The 17,331-nt window shown below is 36.9% G+C and overlaps 1 protein-coding gene across 3 annotated transcripts in view; it reads right to left on the bottom strand.

Moving 5' to 3' along the window:
* Positions 11,438-17,331, bottom strand: part of LOC109837396 — a 19,610-nt gene continuing 13,716 nt past the window's right edge. Inside the window, exons 3-4 of one of the 3 annotated variants that reach the window (XR_002246259.1) lie at positions 12,176-12,581; positions 11,438-11,659 (exon numbers count right to left, since the gene is read on the bottom strand). The gene's annotated coding sequence lies outside the window, so the exon portion shown is untranslated. Of the gene's footprint in view, positions 11,660-11,963; positions 12,582-17,331 lie in introns of those variants that run through there. The other 2 variants (XM_020405635.1, XM_020405631.1) reach the window with 2 other exon arrangements.

The raw sequence follows: 17,331 nt of genomic DNA, 5'->3' as shown, positions 1-17,331 counted from the left end.
TTAGCCATTTGCGGTTGACCGGACTGGTCTCTGCGGTCGACCGCCAATATAGCCGTTGCACAGTAACGACTAGTTTTCAGTTTTTTATTTTAGTGTGATTTTGGGGTTTTCTTGGGTTGTTTTCTTCTACCATATATATACTCCATTGCATTTATCATTCTCATCTACCTAAGAGAGTTTAAAAACAAGTTTTAAGTGTGGTGTAAGTTTGTTTAAGTTTTTGTTTATAAAATTGGTTTTGTGAAGATTATTTCATAAAAAGAGGAGATCACCTTTGGTTTGAGCTTTCCATTTCACATCTTCATCTCTCTTGATCTATAGAGAAGTTTTTCTAAACTCAATCTAGCTTTATATTTATATATTTGTTTGATTATCATTTATTAAGCCAGAGTTTATATTGAGTTTAGTTTTGATTTATTCTCTTTGTTACACTCACCCACATTGAGCTTTTAGTATTTTCATACATAGTATATTTTGGGTTGTGAGATTGTAATATAGAGTTGGGCTTAATTGAGTTCTCATCTTGTATAGAGAACATTCATTTGTTGTTGAGCTAATTTGTGAGGTCACATTGTATCGCACAAGTACACCAAGAGGAGTGAAGAAGTGAGAGACGTGGTCGGTCCCAAGAGGAGTAGCATTGGTAGTAAAGCCTAGTGAGAGGTAGTAATTCCGAGCACTTGAGGGAGACACGTGAGATGCCAACACTTGAGGTAGTAGTTGTGTAGTTACATTGTGAGTGATTGTAAACGTTGATTGGTGAGCGTTGAAAACCGATATTGTGTGGTGTAAACGTTATTCGGGTGAGCGTTGAAAACTTGGTTGTGTAGTGGATTCTCCCTAGGAGTGGGGAGAGAAGACGTAGGACGGAAGGTCCGAACTCCGTGATTATTTGCTTGTGTTTGAGTTTGCATTGGCGTTCATTTATATTTGTGCTCATTGCTCATATCGCCATTATCTTATTATTTAGTTTGTCCACTATATTGTTTATATTTGTTTGTTTCATCCTTGTGTTATTTTATATCCTTGCTCATATATCTTATTATATATATCATAATTGCTAGGATATTGTTAATTAGTTTTATTTAATATTAAATCGGATTAGATTAGCATAAACCCTATTCACCCCCCTCTAGGGTTCTGTCCTAGTGGCATTAGGGTCTAACACAATGTCCTTACAATAACAGTTGGTGGGTCTTGTGGTTGGTGAATACAGTAGATGGGTAAGTGTTACTGTTGAAATGGTAGTTGAGGTAGGTAGCTGCTGACATTAACACTCCCCCTCAGCACCGACTTCTCTATCCACAAATCCAAATTAACTTTGAAATTCCACAAACTTTGAAGAACTCAGTGCTTTGGTGAATATGTCAGCTATTTGTTCGTTTGTCCCAATCGGCTTCATTATGATCTCCTCCTGAAGAATCTTCTCTCATAGAAAGTGATGATGTACTTTGATTGTTTCGTCCTAGCATGAAAAACCGGATTATCTTCCAATCATATTACAGACTGATTATCGCCTATGATGCACGGATACGGATACGGGACACGAATACGACACGGACATGGATACGAGATACGATAAAATCTAAAAAATAGGATACGAGGATATAGCAATGGTTTTAAAAAAATATTATTATATATAAAAAAATTTATAAAATTCAACTAACAATCTAAAATATGAATCTATCACAAAATAACAAGTTTGTAAACAAAAAGTACCTCAAGATGAAGTGGAAGCTGAGAGATTGAGAGAGGATTAGGGTTAGGGTTAGGATTTTTCTTATTTTCTTTCGTTTGAGTCAGCTGAGGATCGAATCAAGCGGGAGATTTGAGAAATAGGGATGGGTTTTTTAATCGAACGGTTTGGGTTGGATTTTAACAACTAAATCCGCAACCCGAATGAATCGGCCTTCGGCGAATCTGAGCCGTATTCGAGCTCTTTTGACCGTGTCCTAGCCTAATTTGACCGTTGACTCGTGTTGGACACGGATTGATCGTGTCGACATGTGTCGTGCACATGTCGTGACGAATCCGTGTCCAATTCGAGTCGGACACGGATTTGTGGCCTCCGGGGATGAATCCGTGCTTCAGAGATTATCACATGTAAAGATATCGAGTAGTCTGTGGACTGATGTAGATCTCTCATTAACTGAAAAAGTCACGTGCTTTCCTAAGCTACCTGTTTGTAACACCCCTGATTTTCACACTGGCTGTAATCCAGGGTGAACCCCAGAGATGTTAGGACCTGTTGTACACCCATCCACTGTGCATAAGCAAGCTTAACATGACACTGCTGCTATTACTCTAGTAAATGCCAAACAACAATAGGGAGACACGCAAAGTCTAATCAAACAGTCTTAATATCATGGCAAATCTCAGAAATAAGGGTACACAATAGGTATATAATGATTTATAATATTCTCAAGCTGAAATTTAGGCACAACACAGTTCGGAGCTGAAAAGTAAACATATATCATATATGTGAGAACTTCTAAACAAGAACAGAAATCTAACAAACTTTATATAGATATCCAAGTACCACTGATATCGAACACTGTATCAAAATATACATATCCATAGGAGGCTCTCTGCCTTTAAAAAGGTAAAACTTACACAGGTACGGCCCGGCTCCGGCTACAAGAGTAAAGACAGCAAAAACTATACTATGGAGTACTACCTAGCAAAAGTAAGATCGGCTACTACGAGCTAGTCTGCGCCTCTTTGTGCTCCTGAAGATCTACTAAAATAGATTTAAAACAACGACGTTACACGTCGGCAAGAACATCTCAACCAAAACTCGCACAAGTTTTAAAACCGGCTGCACAAATGTGGCTGCCTACATACTCTCTCTCCCAAGGGATCAAGCCGCCCGTAGTTCATCCAAATGGTCACGAACGACTTCAACAGACACAAATTTGCAATAAGCTTCTTGTAACAACTAAAGAAAAATAACTTCCTGAGCACTAACGTGAAACTCATCGCATAACAGTATAGGTTAAGGAACATAGGCATTCGACGGCCTATCTCATGCACATGATTAAGTGGTTCACAACCAAATATAAATTTTCATTGGAGTCACTCGCTGTCCAACTCACATTTCTGCTAGGTGGCTCATAGGCCTAACCCAGACAACAATCTGCTGAGTGACTCATAGGCCTAACTCAGGCAACAATCTGCTGAGTGGCTCATAGGCTCATCCTAGGCAACAATCTGCTAAGTGGCTCATAGGCTCATTTCAGGCAACAATCTGCTGAGTGGCTCATAGGTCTAACTCAGGCAACATGCTTGTGTTATCATAAACAAGCTCTTATCAACATTTATTAAACTTATAATGTCAATAATGAACATCACCCCCATCGTGATCATCAATTTCCCAAATGTTACATGCTCTTACGTATCACGCAATTATCAAAATTAAACTATGAGAGCTCTATGGTTAAGCACGTGTACCATGCATGGATCTCGTGTAACGTATTTCCATATATATATATCTATATCTATATATATATATCTATATATATCTATATAATAAACTGTCTTATTAGTAAACTACAAGCCTTAGTAGTCGACTACTAAAGGTATTAGCCTTATGCAGTAGTTTTTTGCAGAACATGTCGTTAGTAAATTAAACATATCTTTCTCTAGACAAACTCTTTTTAAGAATGGTTTTCTGTTTTGGAAACTAGATTCACACAGCTTTCATTCGGCACTGGTTTGGTTCAATTTGGAGTTTATTTGTTATCTCAATTTTTTAGTTAAAGATTATGCACGTGCACTGAAAAGATAATCCCACCCCTCTTGGATTGTTTTGCATGTAGCTTTGTCTCTTGATGCAAAATTCTCATCTTTACATTTCAATTAGTCAAAATATATGTATTTGATCATGAATCCTACTCAAGAACACAACCAAATACAACCTATTAAAAGAGGGTGAAGATTGAAGGAGATGAACTTGCCTTGAGAGAGATTTGATCTCCGAGAATCGAGAATTAGCGGATCGGCCTTCACAAGAGTTGTAGATCCGCTCGATGCCAATCTTTTCCATTCACGAAGTTTTCTCAAATTCTTCAAAAAAATTCCTGCCCAACATGGTCATGGGTTCACGGTTGTTTGGGGAGAGGAAGAAGATGATTAGAGAGGAGAGAGAATGGAGGCTCATGGCAAAAGTTGACCAAGTCAACTCTCCATAATAGATAACAACTTAAGTCAAAGCATATAAACACACACACACACACACACACACACACACACACATATATATATACGGGCATTTTACTAGCTCGAAGTTCAGCTGATTTTCTCCGGTACCAGAATAAATTACCGATTTACCCCCAATATGGTCTCAATGTTCTGAGAAATATGACACTGACCGCGCATCCATCCGAGTTACAGATAAAATATTAAAAATAAAAAACTACAGGTTTCGAGTTGTCTCGCGACACCGAGACCGAAACTACAAACGAAGTCTAAATCGAACCAAACTGGGCTCGTAGCACAAAGACCACATTATAAGATTGATGGTGCCATCCAGAGGCCCATCTGATCACCAGAAATAGCTAACTGTTGTATAACGACAGACTCGCGGTACCGTAACCCGAGTTGCAAACAAACTCCAAATAAATTCTAACTAATTCCATTCGTCATAGAATAGTAAGCACACATCATAAAATTTATAAAAGCTTAAATAAATTATCAAATAAATTTACAAAAAAAATTCTAGGATTTTACATTGTTAGGCTTATTAGGTCTCATGTTTATGAGCCTACTCCCTAATCTTGTTTTGATGATTACAAATAATTCCTAACAACATTTGTCAAGTATTTATATTTGATTGTTAGATAATCTATACAAATATCTAAGTTGGATATTAGATGGATTACGTCATAACGATCATATCAAATGGAGGTTGGCGGAAAGAGTCTATGCACAATTCAAAGATTCAAGTTCAAGCTTCATGTGCAACCAAGTTGAGCTCAATGAAGACCATATCAAGCTTGGATAAATAGTTTAGGTGTTATATTATGTGTGTTCAATACTTTAATCTCATACACACACACGCACACGTATTTGGATTTTATAGTTTTCAAATATATATAAATATGTAACATATATACACGTTTCATATTTAACATTTTTGTTTTTGAAAACTATGTGTTTAGTCACATATACATTAATCGAATATGCGTATATAAATACATATTCATGTTTATATGTGCTTGTTATGATTTCATTAAAATCAAGTTTTGAAATCATGTTTATTATTTTGAAAGATTGCAAAATATGTGTATTTTCGATGAAATATTATATTCTTGGTTTATGGACTTAATAACACTAGTTTACATCTTTTCCAAAGTCTATAAACTCATTCAAAAGTTTTCAAAACATTGTTCAAGTCAAAATGTCAAAAACATGTGTTGTTTAGTTTTCATGTTTTTGGACTATTTTGCAAAATGAAGAGTTTTCACTATTAGAAAGTGCAATTCCAAAATTTCTTTTTGTAACATGTTGATTATTATGTTTACAAGCATTCTCCAAAGTTTCATATTTTTTAGAATTTATTTGCTATTTTTTAAAGATGTTTAAAAATCAGCTTTTCTATTCATTTCAGGCTAATAAACTCTCATCAGTCGACTGATGGATTTTATCAGTCGACTGATGGATTTTATCAGTCGACTGATGAATTTGCCTGGAATTGCTAAAAGTTTTTATTTTTATGACTGATAAACTATCAGTCGACTAATGAGATCATCAGTCGACTGATGAGTTCTTTAGTCGACCGATGAGTTGTGAGCTGCCTGTAACGGTCAGCTATCAGTTGACTGATAAACAATATCAGTCGACTGACGCTTATAACGGCTAGTTTTTCCAGCTTTCTGTTTTTTTGTCTTTTTGCTGGGTTTTCTTGGTTTTTAGGCTTTGGTTTTCATCCTATATATACCATTTTATCATAACTATTTTCAACAACAAAAAGGAAGTGTTTAAAACAAGTTTACAAGAGTTTAAGATTTGTTTAAGTTTGTTTTAGTGTTTGTTTGGTTTGTGAAAAAATTTTCACAAGAGCTAGAAGAGATCATCCTTTGGTGTTTGAGCTTCATCTCATCTCTCTCTCTCTCTTGTTTATTTATTGGAGAAGTTTTCTAAACTCAAACTCTAGCTTTACATTTATATACTTGTTTGATTATCATTGTTATTAAGCCAGATTTCATATTTGAGTTTGGTTTTGATTTATTCTCTTTGTTACACATACCCACTTAAGCTTTTAGTATTTTCATACATAGTATATTTGGGGTTGTGAGAGATTGTAATATTGAGTTGGGCTTTATTGAGTTCTCACCTTGTTTAGAAAACAATCATTTATTGTTGAGTGTTAATTTGTGAGGTGCACTTTGTATTGCACAAGTACACTAAGAGGAGTGTAGAGGTGAGAGACGTGGTCGGTCCCAAGAGGAGTGACGTTGGTAGTAAAGCCTAGTGAGAGATAGTAATTCTGAGCACTTAAGTGAGACACGTGAGAGGCCAATACTTGAGGTGGTATTTGTGTAGTTACAAGTGTGAGTTGTAAAGTTTTCGGTGAGCTAGAAAACCGAGTGTGGAGGTGTAAACGTTTTTTGGGTGAGCGTCGAAAACCCGATTGTGTAGTGGATTCTCCCTGGGAGTGGGGAGCGGAGACATAGGTCGGAAGGACCGAACTTCGTGATCATTTTATTGTGTTTGAGTTTGGCTTTAACGTATTTATTCTTGTATATTTTCATATCGCCATTGTTGCATGTTTATATCGCCCTTGTTTATATTGCATATCCTTGCTCATATATCTTGTTGTATATAATAATTACTAGGATATTGTTAATTAGCTTTAATTGGCATTAATATCAAATTAGATTAGCATTCACCCTATTCACACACCCCCTCTAAGGTGCTTTCACTACCATCGCTGCTAATCTATACTCCGCCTTTGTAGTTGATAGTGACACCATTGACTATTTTTTGCTACACCAAGATAGAGCAGCTGAACCGAGACTAAACACGTATCCAGTAGTAGACCTTTGAGTGTCATAATCTCTAGCATAGTTAGCATCACAATACTTATAAATCTCACGTTCTTCTCCTTTCTTATACATGAGACCATAGTTAATTATACCCTTGATATACCTTAGGATCATTCGGATTGTTTCTAGGTGAAACTTCTTTGACTTCTGCATGTATCGACTCATCACACCAACCAAAAATGAAATATTTGGTCTTGACATCGTTAGATAGATCAAACTTCCAACTAGTTGTTGATATATAGTTGGATATTTTAAATCTTTTCCTTCGTGTGCACACAATCTCAAGTTTGTTTCTATTGGTGTTGAGATTGACTTGTAGTTGAACATCCCATACTTGAGCAACATGTCCTTCGCATATTTTTCTTAGAAAAAGAATAATCTATCCTTCCTTCGATCGACCTCCAATCTGAGGAAATGCTTGAGCTACCCAAGTCCCTTCATTTAAAACCTGACCGAGAGATTCATCCTTGTTCTCTGGATTTTCGCTTCATCATCTCCAGTTAGAATTAACTCATCCATATAGACCAACATGATTGCTAGCATACTGCCAGTCTGTTTGAAAAATAAACTAGAACCTATTGGAGCAAGAAAATATCTACTTTGAATTAAGAGCTCATCAATCTTGCCATACCAAGCTCTCGGAGTTTGCTTCAGTCCGTAGAGAGTCTTCTTTAGTTTGCAAACATATCTTTCCTTCTCCTTGCTCTTAAATCTGATGGATTGCTCCATGTAAATCTCTCAATCCATCTCACCGTGTAGAAATACGTTCTTCACATCTATCTGCCAAAGCGTCCAACTCTTCCTGACTTCTAGAGCTAGAAAAATTCGAACTGTTGTTATCTTGGCAACTGGATTGAATGTCTCATCATAATCCAGTCCATAATGTTGAGAGAATTCTCGAGCCACCAAAAGTGATTTGCATCTCTCAATGACCCGTTCGGTCGAGTCTTAACCTTGTAAGCCCATTTGTAGGAGATAGGTTTGACATCCTTGTGCTTCGGCACCAACTCCCAAATTTGGTTCTGCTGCAGAACTTAAATTTCTTTCTCCATTGGTCGTATCTATTTAGAAATTTTGTATGCTTCCTCAAAGCTAGATGGCTCCTTCACATATTCCATAATGGTAGCATTAGCATACTTAGGATTCAGTTTCCTAGTCTAGTTGATCTTCGAAGTTGTTTAACCGATTCTTCTTCAATATCTTCTATCTGGCTCGGGCGCACTTTTTCTGGTGTTGTCTAATAGACACTAGGTCTTCCATGGATTATTTTCCTTTGAGGATATTGAAGAACTTGATTCTATCTTTTTTGATTGACATAAGTCTTCTTCTTGACTTCGCTCCCCCACCTTCTCTTGTAGTCGATCCTCTATATCTTTAGAATCTGGTAGCGCAACTTCTTGTGAAACTTACTAAGATGAGGCTTCGTCAAACACAACATTCCTTAATATGTAGCGTCGTCTGCTTGTGGGATCACAACATCTCCATCCTTTTCTTTCACTGTCATACCCCACAAAAATACACCTTACAACCTTTTTGTCGGACTTGCTGCATAAGTGATCAGGCACAAAGACATAACATACACAATCGAAAACTCTAAAATGACTTACGATTGGGTTGGTATTCCACAACTTCTGAAATGGTGACATAAAATCTAATTTTGGTTGTGATAACTAATTGATCACGTGTCGTAGTTTTCACTCAGCCCAAAAACATCCTGACACGTTCTTGACATGAAGCATGCTTCGGCATATCTCCGTAATATGATGATTCTTCCTTTCAACAATCCCATATTATTGCGGAGTATTTAGGCACATTAGCTGTTGGCGAATCTTGTACTGCTTCAGGTAGTCATAGAACTCCTTTGATGTATACTCTCCCCCATTGTCTGTGCGTAGGCAACAAATTTTCTTGTTAAGCTCTCCTTCGACTTCTTCTCCAAATTGTTTGAATTTGGAGAGTGCATTGGATTTTTCCTTTAGAAAATAAACCTAGACATATCTCGAGTAATCATCGATAAAAGTGATCATGAATCACATGCCATTCATTGGTTCCTGCTTCACTCGGCCGAATACATTTGAGTGCCCAAGCTTTAGAGGTTCCTTTGCTCTAAATTGTGACTACTGGTATGATAATTGATGCGCCTTATCATACTCACAACCTCCGCATACGATCCCTCCTCGAATCTCCAAGTGTGAAAGACCCTTCAACATTGACTTTTCCATCATAAACTTGAGCTTGTGGTAGCTCATATGGCCAAGCGAACATGCCACAAATCAGCCATCTCATTCTTCCGAGCTTTATCCATGTATGCTAATTCTGCTAACATTACATACATAGATTCAACTCTTCGTTCCACCATGATAGGTTCTACTGGCAGCTTCAAGTTTCGATTGTCTTTTACATCTTGTGGCCTAAATATTACATAGTTTTTAAAAATTAAAAAACAGACAGAATGTTCATTTCCATACCCGGTATATAGTATACATCTTGTAGTTGTATCCTATTCAAGTTGTAGCATGGTGTAAACAGTCTTTTCGATGCGTGTGACAGGTAATCTTGAATTATTCGCAATCACAACTTCTCGGCCACCTTTATACTCCTTCATATTGACAAGCTTCACCTTGTCTCCTATCATGTGATTGGAACAACAGGAATTGACAATCCAATCTTTAATGTAGCTAATTTCTTCCCGATTTGAAACCGTTGTAAGTGCGGATTCAAATTCCTCCGCAATCGAGGTTTACTACCATATTAACGACCTCTCCTTTGTCAACTGATACATCTTCAATGATGGCCACGGATCCTTGGGCATCCCATTCATCTTCATTATTTTGATATCTGCGCGATGTTGTAGCATTGCCCTCTGCAGGTCTTCTCTTATAACAGCAGTCTTTGGCGAAGTATCCTTTCTTTCCATACTTGTAGTAGCTACCGTCAGGTTGCCTCGCTCGACGATCACCTTGCTCCTCACTTTGTTGTGTTCTACTAGTGTATGGTCGTCCTAGCTGCCTCCTTGAGCTAACCTTTTCATACTCCTCTTTGCTCGTGTATCTTGGTTTGTCTCTCTCCTTGCTACTGAAGAGTGTTTTGTCTTTACTTTTTATTAAAACACCGACCATTTGTTTGGCTAGGGTTTCCTGTGTAGCGAACAAACTCTCAAACTCTAATAATGTTGGTGAAGTCTACCAGCCGTGTGTAGCAGCAACCAACCTATGGTACTCCGGTCTTAAACGCCTAGATGATTATTCTTCACATTCTTGCATCCGACACTCTAAAATCAAGACCTAATTGAGCAATATCTAAACAAAATGATTTTATTTGCTTGAAGTACCAACTGATTGTTAGATCCTTTTGTTGCAAGGTCATCAGTTGATTCTCAAGGAGCTGAAGTCAAGCATCATTCTTCTTTGAGAAAATTGTGGTGAGCATATCCCATGCCTCATTTGGTGTTCGGCATCTCGCATATAGTCTACGAGATCTTCTTCTACTGTCGTCTTTAGTACATACATAGCCTTGACGACTTTGATATTCTACTTCCTTAGTTCTTCGCCAGCTTCCTGAGGTGTTATAGTTTCAGCATTTCTGATGACCTCCTAAGGGTCTTGTCCTTACAAATAAGGTTTCATACAAGTCTCTTAGTAGCTGTAGTTGTTGCCATTGAGTTTCTTAAGTGTACCAATAGTACTTGTTAAATCCGCCATCATGATGTGGTACTGCTTCAATATCTCAAAACAAATCTGGTCCTTGACCAACCAAATTCACAGTCCCGTACTGAGTATGAGCTTCGGCCTTCAATAATGTCGATAGGATCACTGTAGGAGAGAGCCGGTCCTTGACCGCCTGCTCTGATACCACTTGTTGAGAAGTGTGGTGGATACTAAAAAATATTTTATCATTATTTTTTTAGTAGTACAACCCTCTATACTCTCTTCAATGCAAACACTCTCTACTACGAAATACTACACTACTTTACTCTTCTACAATCTCTCTCTCTCTCTCTCTCTCTCTCTCTCTCTCTTTCTCTCTCTCTCTTTTTCTTGCTTCTGGGATGATGTCCACCAAAGACTTTGGGGACTATTTATAGGTGATATTGTGGTGAGTGTACACTGTGGAAGTTAGGTTGCTACAATGTCCCTATAGTAACGTTTTGTGGGTCTTGTGGTTGGTGAATATTGTAGCTAGGTAAGTGGTTACTATTGAAATGGTGGCTGACGTAGGTAGCTGCTTACATTAACAATATACATACTGTAACGTGATAAACCAAGGTGTAGTTTGATATGCACATCAAATAGTCAACAAACGACTTCAATGTAAATTATCAAACAGAAGAATACAAATCTATTATATACAATCATCATTATATTGCTTCGAGTTTCTTCCAAACTCCAAGTAGAAGCCTCTGTAGAAAAAGGGGAAAACTATGTAAAATGAGTAAAAACGATCCAGCACTAGCGCTTTGGTTCGCTGTAGACTGCTTTTCGACCACTTTGGGTTGCTTTTAGACCCCTTCGTCCGCTTTTGTCTCGAAAGTGTCTTTGGGAAGTGACAAGGTGCCGCTTCTGCTTTTTTCACCCATTTCCCCCGCTTTTTATAAAATTTCAAACGGTAATGTTCTGTACAAATTTACAATACAAAAAAGATGTCAAAATTGTTTATATACCTCCCAGATCTAACCTATTTTCAAATTTACCTCTAATCTTTGTATTTGCCAATTTACTCCTACATTCTCCCTCGGAGGAATTTTTATACCCCTCAGTTTTTTTTTCTTCTAAAGGAATATAACCAATATAATTCTGTAAAAATGATAAAAAAAATTCTTCAAATATGAATATACTCTAAGTTTCAGTTGTCTTTCAACTATTGCTTCTCTGTTCAATGTTAAGCAGATTGGAGGAAGAACCATATCCGTTGGAATTTTGAACAGCCTGGACCACGAAAAAGCAAAAAAAAAAAAGGAACTCCTCTCACTCTAAAGTTCAAATTTGCTGATATCAAAACTTATGTTCTTCAATGTAGGAATCATTATATAGTCATTTCAATTAGAATCATTGTCTAGTCAGTAATTACCAGTAGCAACTACAAACAACCTGGAGTTAACACATAACTAAGATTCAAGTGATCTCAATTACCAAAGTGGACGACGGAAGGAGAAGATCCACCATCAGAGATGATGCCTGGAGATCAGGCGCTTCTTTTTTCACCCATTCGAGTAGGTTTTCACATTTCTTTGAACTTCTCTACTTCATAACTGCAAGCCTTCACAGAAATGAAGAGTTGACACTACACCCAGGAATCAGGAGGAAGCGAAAATGGGGTATGTTTCTTCCATGAATAACAGTAATAACAGTAAACTCTTTATCCCAAAGTCTTGGCGTCAGATTTCATGAATCCTGTATCTTCTGTCAGTTTTGAAACATATAGAATGTTGAGAGAGGGATTTGAAACAAGACCCTTCCAGTCCAGAACCTTAACCTGACGCCTTGATCAACTCGGCGATCTCAACATTTATTTCTTCCACCAGTAGTAATGTAATTACTATGAAACATTTCAAACAGAAGGTGGTTAGGAAGCACACAGATCACGAATGTGGTGATACTACAGAAAATCAATCTTCAGAAAACTCAGACATGATGTCACTTATAACTATTAAGAGAGAAGTTGAAGATAAGTTGCAAGTGTGGGAAATCCTGAGCAGAAAAGTGAATACTCCCTCTCTGTGGTTTTATTATTTTTAGTACTATTATTATAACTATCAGCAGCAGCAGCAACGGCATCATCATCGTTGGGTTTATTTCTAGTTTGGGGTGGGGTGGGAAACTAGGCAAATTCCTTTATAACCAGATTTACGAGAAAGCGAATATATGCACAATAAGAGGACACACAAAATTTATGTGGTTCGGCACAAAATTGCCTACGTCCACGGGCTGCTGCAGATCTTTCACTAATGGAAGAAATATTACAAGCACTCTGAAAATTGCCCTGAATTTTCTCTCCTGAGTACTCTCTCTCTTAGATTTTTCACTCACTGAGTTCTCACCCTCTTAGCCTCTCTATATTTTCTCACTGCCTTGATTGTATCTTAGTAGCTGGAGGATGATGAGTTAAGGGAAGAGGGGTGTGAGTTTTATAGCCTGAGTACCCCCATTTTTTCTTCCTGACATTTGACAAAGGCATTGTCCTTTCCTTTCCTCTTTCAAAAAATACGGCTACTAAAAGTCCTCCCCTTTTTGATCACCGAAGGTCCTCCTCCCCTTTTTGACTAACAATCTCTCACTTGAAGACAAATTTGAATTTATACAACAGCTCTTCCCTGATCTTGATATTATTGCAGGCCAACTGAAGCTGCGGACAGCTTCAGTTTGTCAGTAGTCACCGTCTTTGTCAGCATGTCTGCCAGATTTTGAGCTCCACTGATCTTTTTAAGTTTCAAAATTCTCTTCCAGAAGTGACTGGATGAAATGATATCTCATCTGTATGTGCTTCGTTCTGGAATGAAAAAATATATTCTTCGCTAGATGAATAGCACTTTGACTATCGCAATATAAGACATTGTCTTCTTGTTTCTTGCCTAATTCATCCAAGAAACTTTGAAGCCAAACTATTTCCTTGCTGGCTTCTGTAACAACAACATATTCTGCTTCAGTTGTGGAGAAAACAACTATCTTCTGCAGTTGAGAAACCCAACTCACTGTAGTACCTCCTAGAGTATAGACATACTCTGTAGTGCTCTTTCTGATATCAACATTGTTGACCTTCTTGTTTTGATGATGTTTAACAAACAATTTCCCACTAATGTTGTTTGTCTAGTATTTGTGTTTTCGTATTTATTGTAGACAAACAACGTTGTTGGAGGATGGATGGAATCAAGCCTTAATGTTCATATCAAATGGAGGTTGGCGGAATGTCGGTGAAGCCTTGCTATTCAAAGTTCAAGATCCAAGTTAAAGCTTCATCCGCAAGATTACCTAGAAGAGCTTATTGAAGATCAAGATCAAGCTTGGGTAATTTAGTTTAGGATTTATATTATGTGTGTTAAGTACTCTAAGCTCAATTATCTACACACACGCATTTATTGGTTTCTATATATATATATATATATATATATATATATAGTTTTATATATATACATACATATGTTTTTGGGTTTTCATGTTTATAAATATGAAATCACATATTTCATATTTACAATTGTGTTTTTGAAAATATTGCACAGAATATGCAATTTTTGTGAAAATATGGTATTCATTATGTTAACAGTTTTTCAGAAACTGTAAATTTGTGTTCAAATATTTATTTCTCTCAATTGGGAAATGATTTTTCAGATATTCTTTCTCTGACATGTTATTCTACATGTCTAGAACATTCCCACAAAATTTCATAATTTTTGGAGTTCATTTACTATTTTAAATTGATTTTACAAAACAGCTGTGCACTGCTACAGTAACTCCGGTCGACCGGACCGGTCGACCGGAAATGTCTCTGGACGTTTCTCAGCTTTGCATATGCCTCTCGGCCGACCGTACCGGTCGACCGAAGCACTGTAGCAGCCGACCGTTGCTACAGTAACAACTAGTTCTGTTTTTTTTTTATTTTAATGTTTTGGGGGTGTTTTTCTTGGTTTTTGGACTTGTTTCATGAGCCTATATATACCCCATGCCCTCATACTTCTAAGGGTACTCAAGAAATATTTTAAATAAGTTTAAAGAGTTTTAAACAAGGGTTTAAGTTTGTTTAATGTTTGTTTAGAAGCTTTTAAGCAATTGGGTGTTTGAGTTTGAGAATTCAATTCCACAAGAGCTTGAGGAGATCATCTATTAGAGTTTGAGCAATCAACTATTCTCCCTCCATCTCTTGTCATCTATTGAGAAGTTTTCTAAACTCAATCTAGCTTTATATTTCATATTGTTTGATTATCATTTTATTAAGCTAGTATTCATATTGAGTTTAGTTGATTTTATTTTCTCTATGTTTATACACACAACCATTTGAGCTTATTGTATTTACATTCATAGTATAATTGGGTTGTGGGATTGTGTAACTTAGAGAGTGAGCTTATAATTCGTTCTCATTCATTGTAGAGAACAAACACTTTGTATTGAGCCTAATTGTGATGATTCACTTGTAATACACTTGTACACCGAGAGAAGTGTGTGGTGAGAGACGGGGTCGAATCCAAGAGGAGTGGCGTCGGTTGACGTGCCTAGGGAGAGGTTGTAACCGAGCACTTGAGGAGGAGGACACGGGCTAGGACCAACACTTAGTGTGTGAGGTGTGATTGCATAGTGATTGTATTGTGAGGTGTAAACGTTGTTCGGGTGAACGTAGAAAACCCGGTTGTGATAGTGGAGATCTCCTCGAGGTGAGGAGCGGAGACGTAGGTCGTGGGGACCGAACTCCGTAATCATATTGTTTGTTTGTGATTGCATTGGCGCACTTCCTTTTATGTTCATATCTTATATCGCCTTTGTATATTGCTTGTTGATTATATTGCCCACTATCTAGTTTAGATTGTTTACTCTTGAGTTTATATATCCTTGCACATACATTGCATATATCTCTTTGTTAGGATATATCTTGTTGTTCATATTGCTTATCCTAGCTCATATACATTGTTGTATTTCATACTTGCTAGGATAACTTGTTAATTAGTTTTTAATTAGCATATAATCGGATTAGATTAGCATAAGACCCTAATCACCCCCCTCTAGGGTCTAACAATTGGTATCAGAGCTTGGTGCTCTTTGATTTAAGGTCTAATTGCCTTGAGTTAAAGATCCAAGTTAGCTTATTGTGCTAATCTAATTTTGAGCTTTATTTGTATCTTGCTTGCCTTTTATATTATGGATATGCATGGTTTAGGTTATGCCATCAATATTGCTCCTAGATTAGATAATTTCCCCTATGCCCAATGGTGTGTTAGATTTAAACTTTTTGTTCAATCTAAACACTTTGATTTATGGGAAATTATAGATGATGCTTATATTGTGCCCACTTTGGAGAAATCCAAGTGGAATAAGAATGATCATCGTATGTTTACAATGAACAATATTTTGTTAGAATATTTGCTAAATGCTTTTAATTCATCTATGTCTAACAAGTTTGTTCATTTTGATAGTGCTTACAAACTTTGGAAATTTATAGAAGCACATCAAGGAGACTTGGAGGCGATCCGACAAGCTTTGCAGCTAACAAGATTTGGAGGATCCGACTTCAAGTTCATATGGAGCATCATGCACACGGCCACTAGGCGATAGCCCTAGTGAGGTTTGCGAGTTTGAAACCACTAATGATTTATCTAGTGATGAACTTGCTTGTGCTAGTAAAAAATTATTACATGCCTATAACTTATTGCATAAAAATTTTATTAATTTAAAAAGCAAGCATGAGGATTTGGAATCCGATCATGAGTTGTTAGCATCTAAGTTTGATACTATTTCTAATGAAAATATGATCCTTAAAGAAAACAATGAAAAATTAAAATTGGATCATGATTCTTTGCTTTCAAACTTTGCTAAGTTAACTCATGAAAGAGATAATGTCATGCTAGAAGTAGTAGCTATTAGAAATGATTTTGATAACCATACATGCTCTACTTCTATTATCAATGATGTTGTGCATAATGATGATTTGAATCTTGTTAAGGAACGCATATCATGCTTAGATTCAACTTTAAAAACATGCATTGATAACCATAAGATACTTATGGACAAGTGTGCTAAATCTAGTGCTACAAAATCACCTACACACTATGCACACTTGTATAGCAAAGTTTACAAGTGCTCCATTTGCGGTCGTAAAGGCCACATTGCTAAATTTTGCTATGATGCATACAAACCTAAGATTGCTAATACTCCATGTGCATCTCACAAGGCTTCTTCATCATCACATGTACACACACATGCACCCATTGTTCATCATAAGCATGGTAATGTGTATCATTGTGATTATTGTGGTAGATTTGGTCATTTGGCCAAATTTTGTTTTGATTTAAAGAAAGTTTCACATTTGCAAAACAATTTTAAAAGACCATCCATGTTTGCAAATGTTTCTAATGTTTCCCGTGCACAACCGTTTGGTCAACATAAGCAAATGCTTCCTTTCCATTGTACATATTGCAATCGGAAGGGTCATTTGAGTAATTTTTGTTATGACCGTGTTCGTGCACCACATGCGCCTAAGAGGGTTCATAACCCTAAGGCTTTGAGCTTTAATGATAGGGGTCATGTCCCTAAACAAACCGGCACCAAGAATACTTGGGTACCAAAACAAATTTGATTTTAAACCA

The sequence above is a fragment of the Asparagus officinalis genome, chromosome 4 (assembly GCF_001876935.1).
Source record: "Asparagus officinalis chromosome 4, Aspof.V1, whole genome shotgun sequence".
Taxonomy (NCBI): domain Eukaryota; kingdom Viridiplantae; phylum Streptophyta; class Magnoliopsida; order Asparagales; family Asparagaceae; genus Asparagus; species Asparagus officinalis.
Note: the sequence above shows the minus strand (reverse complement) of the source record. Positions and strands in the feature narration are given on the sequence as shown.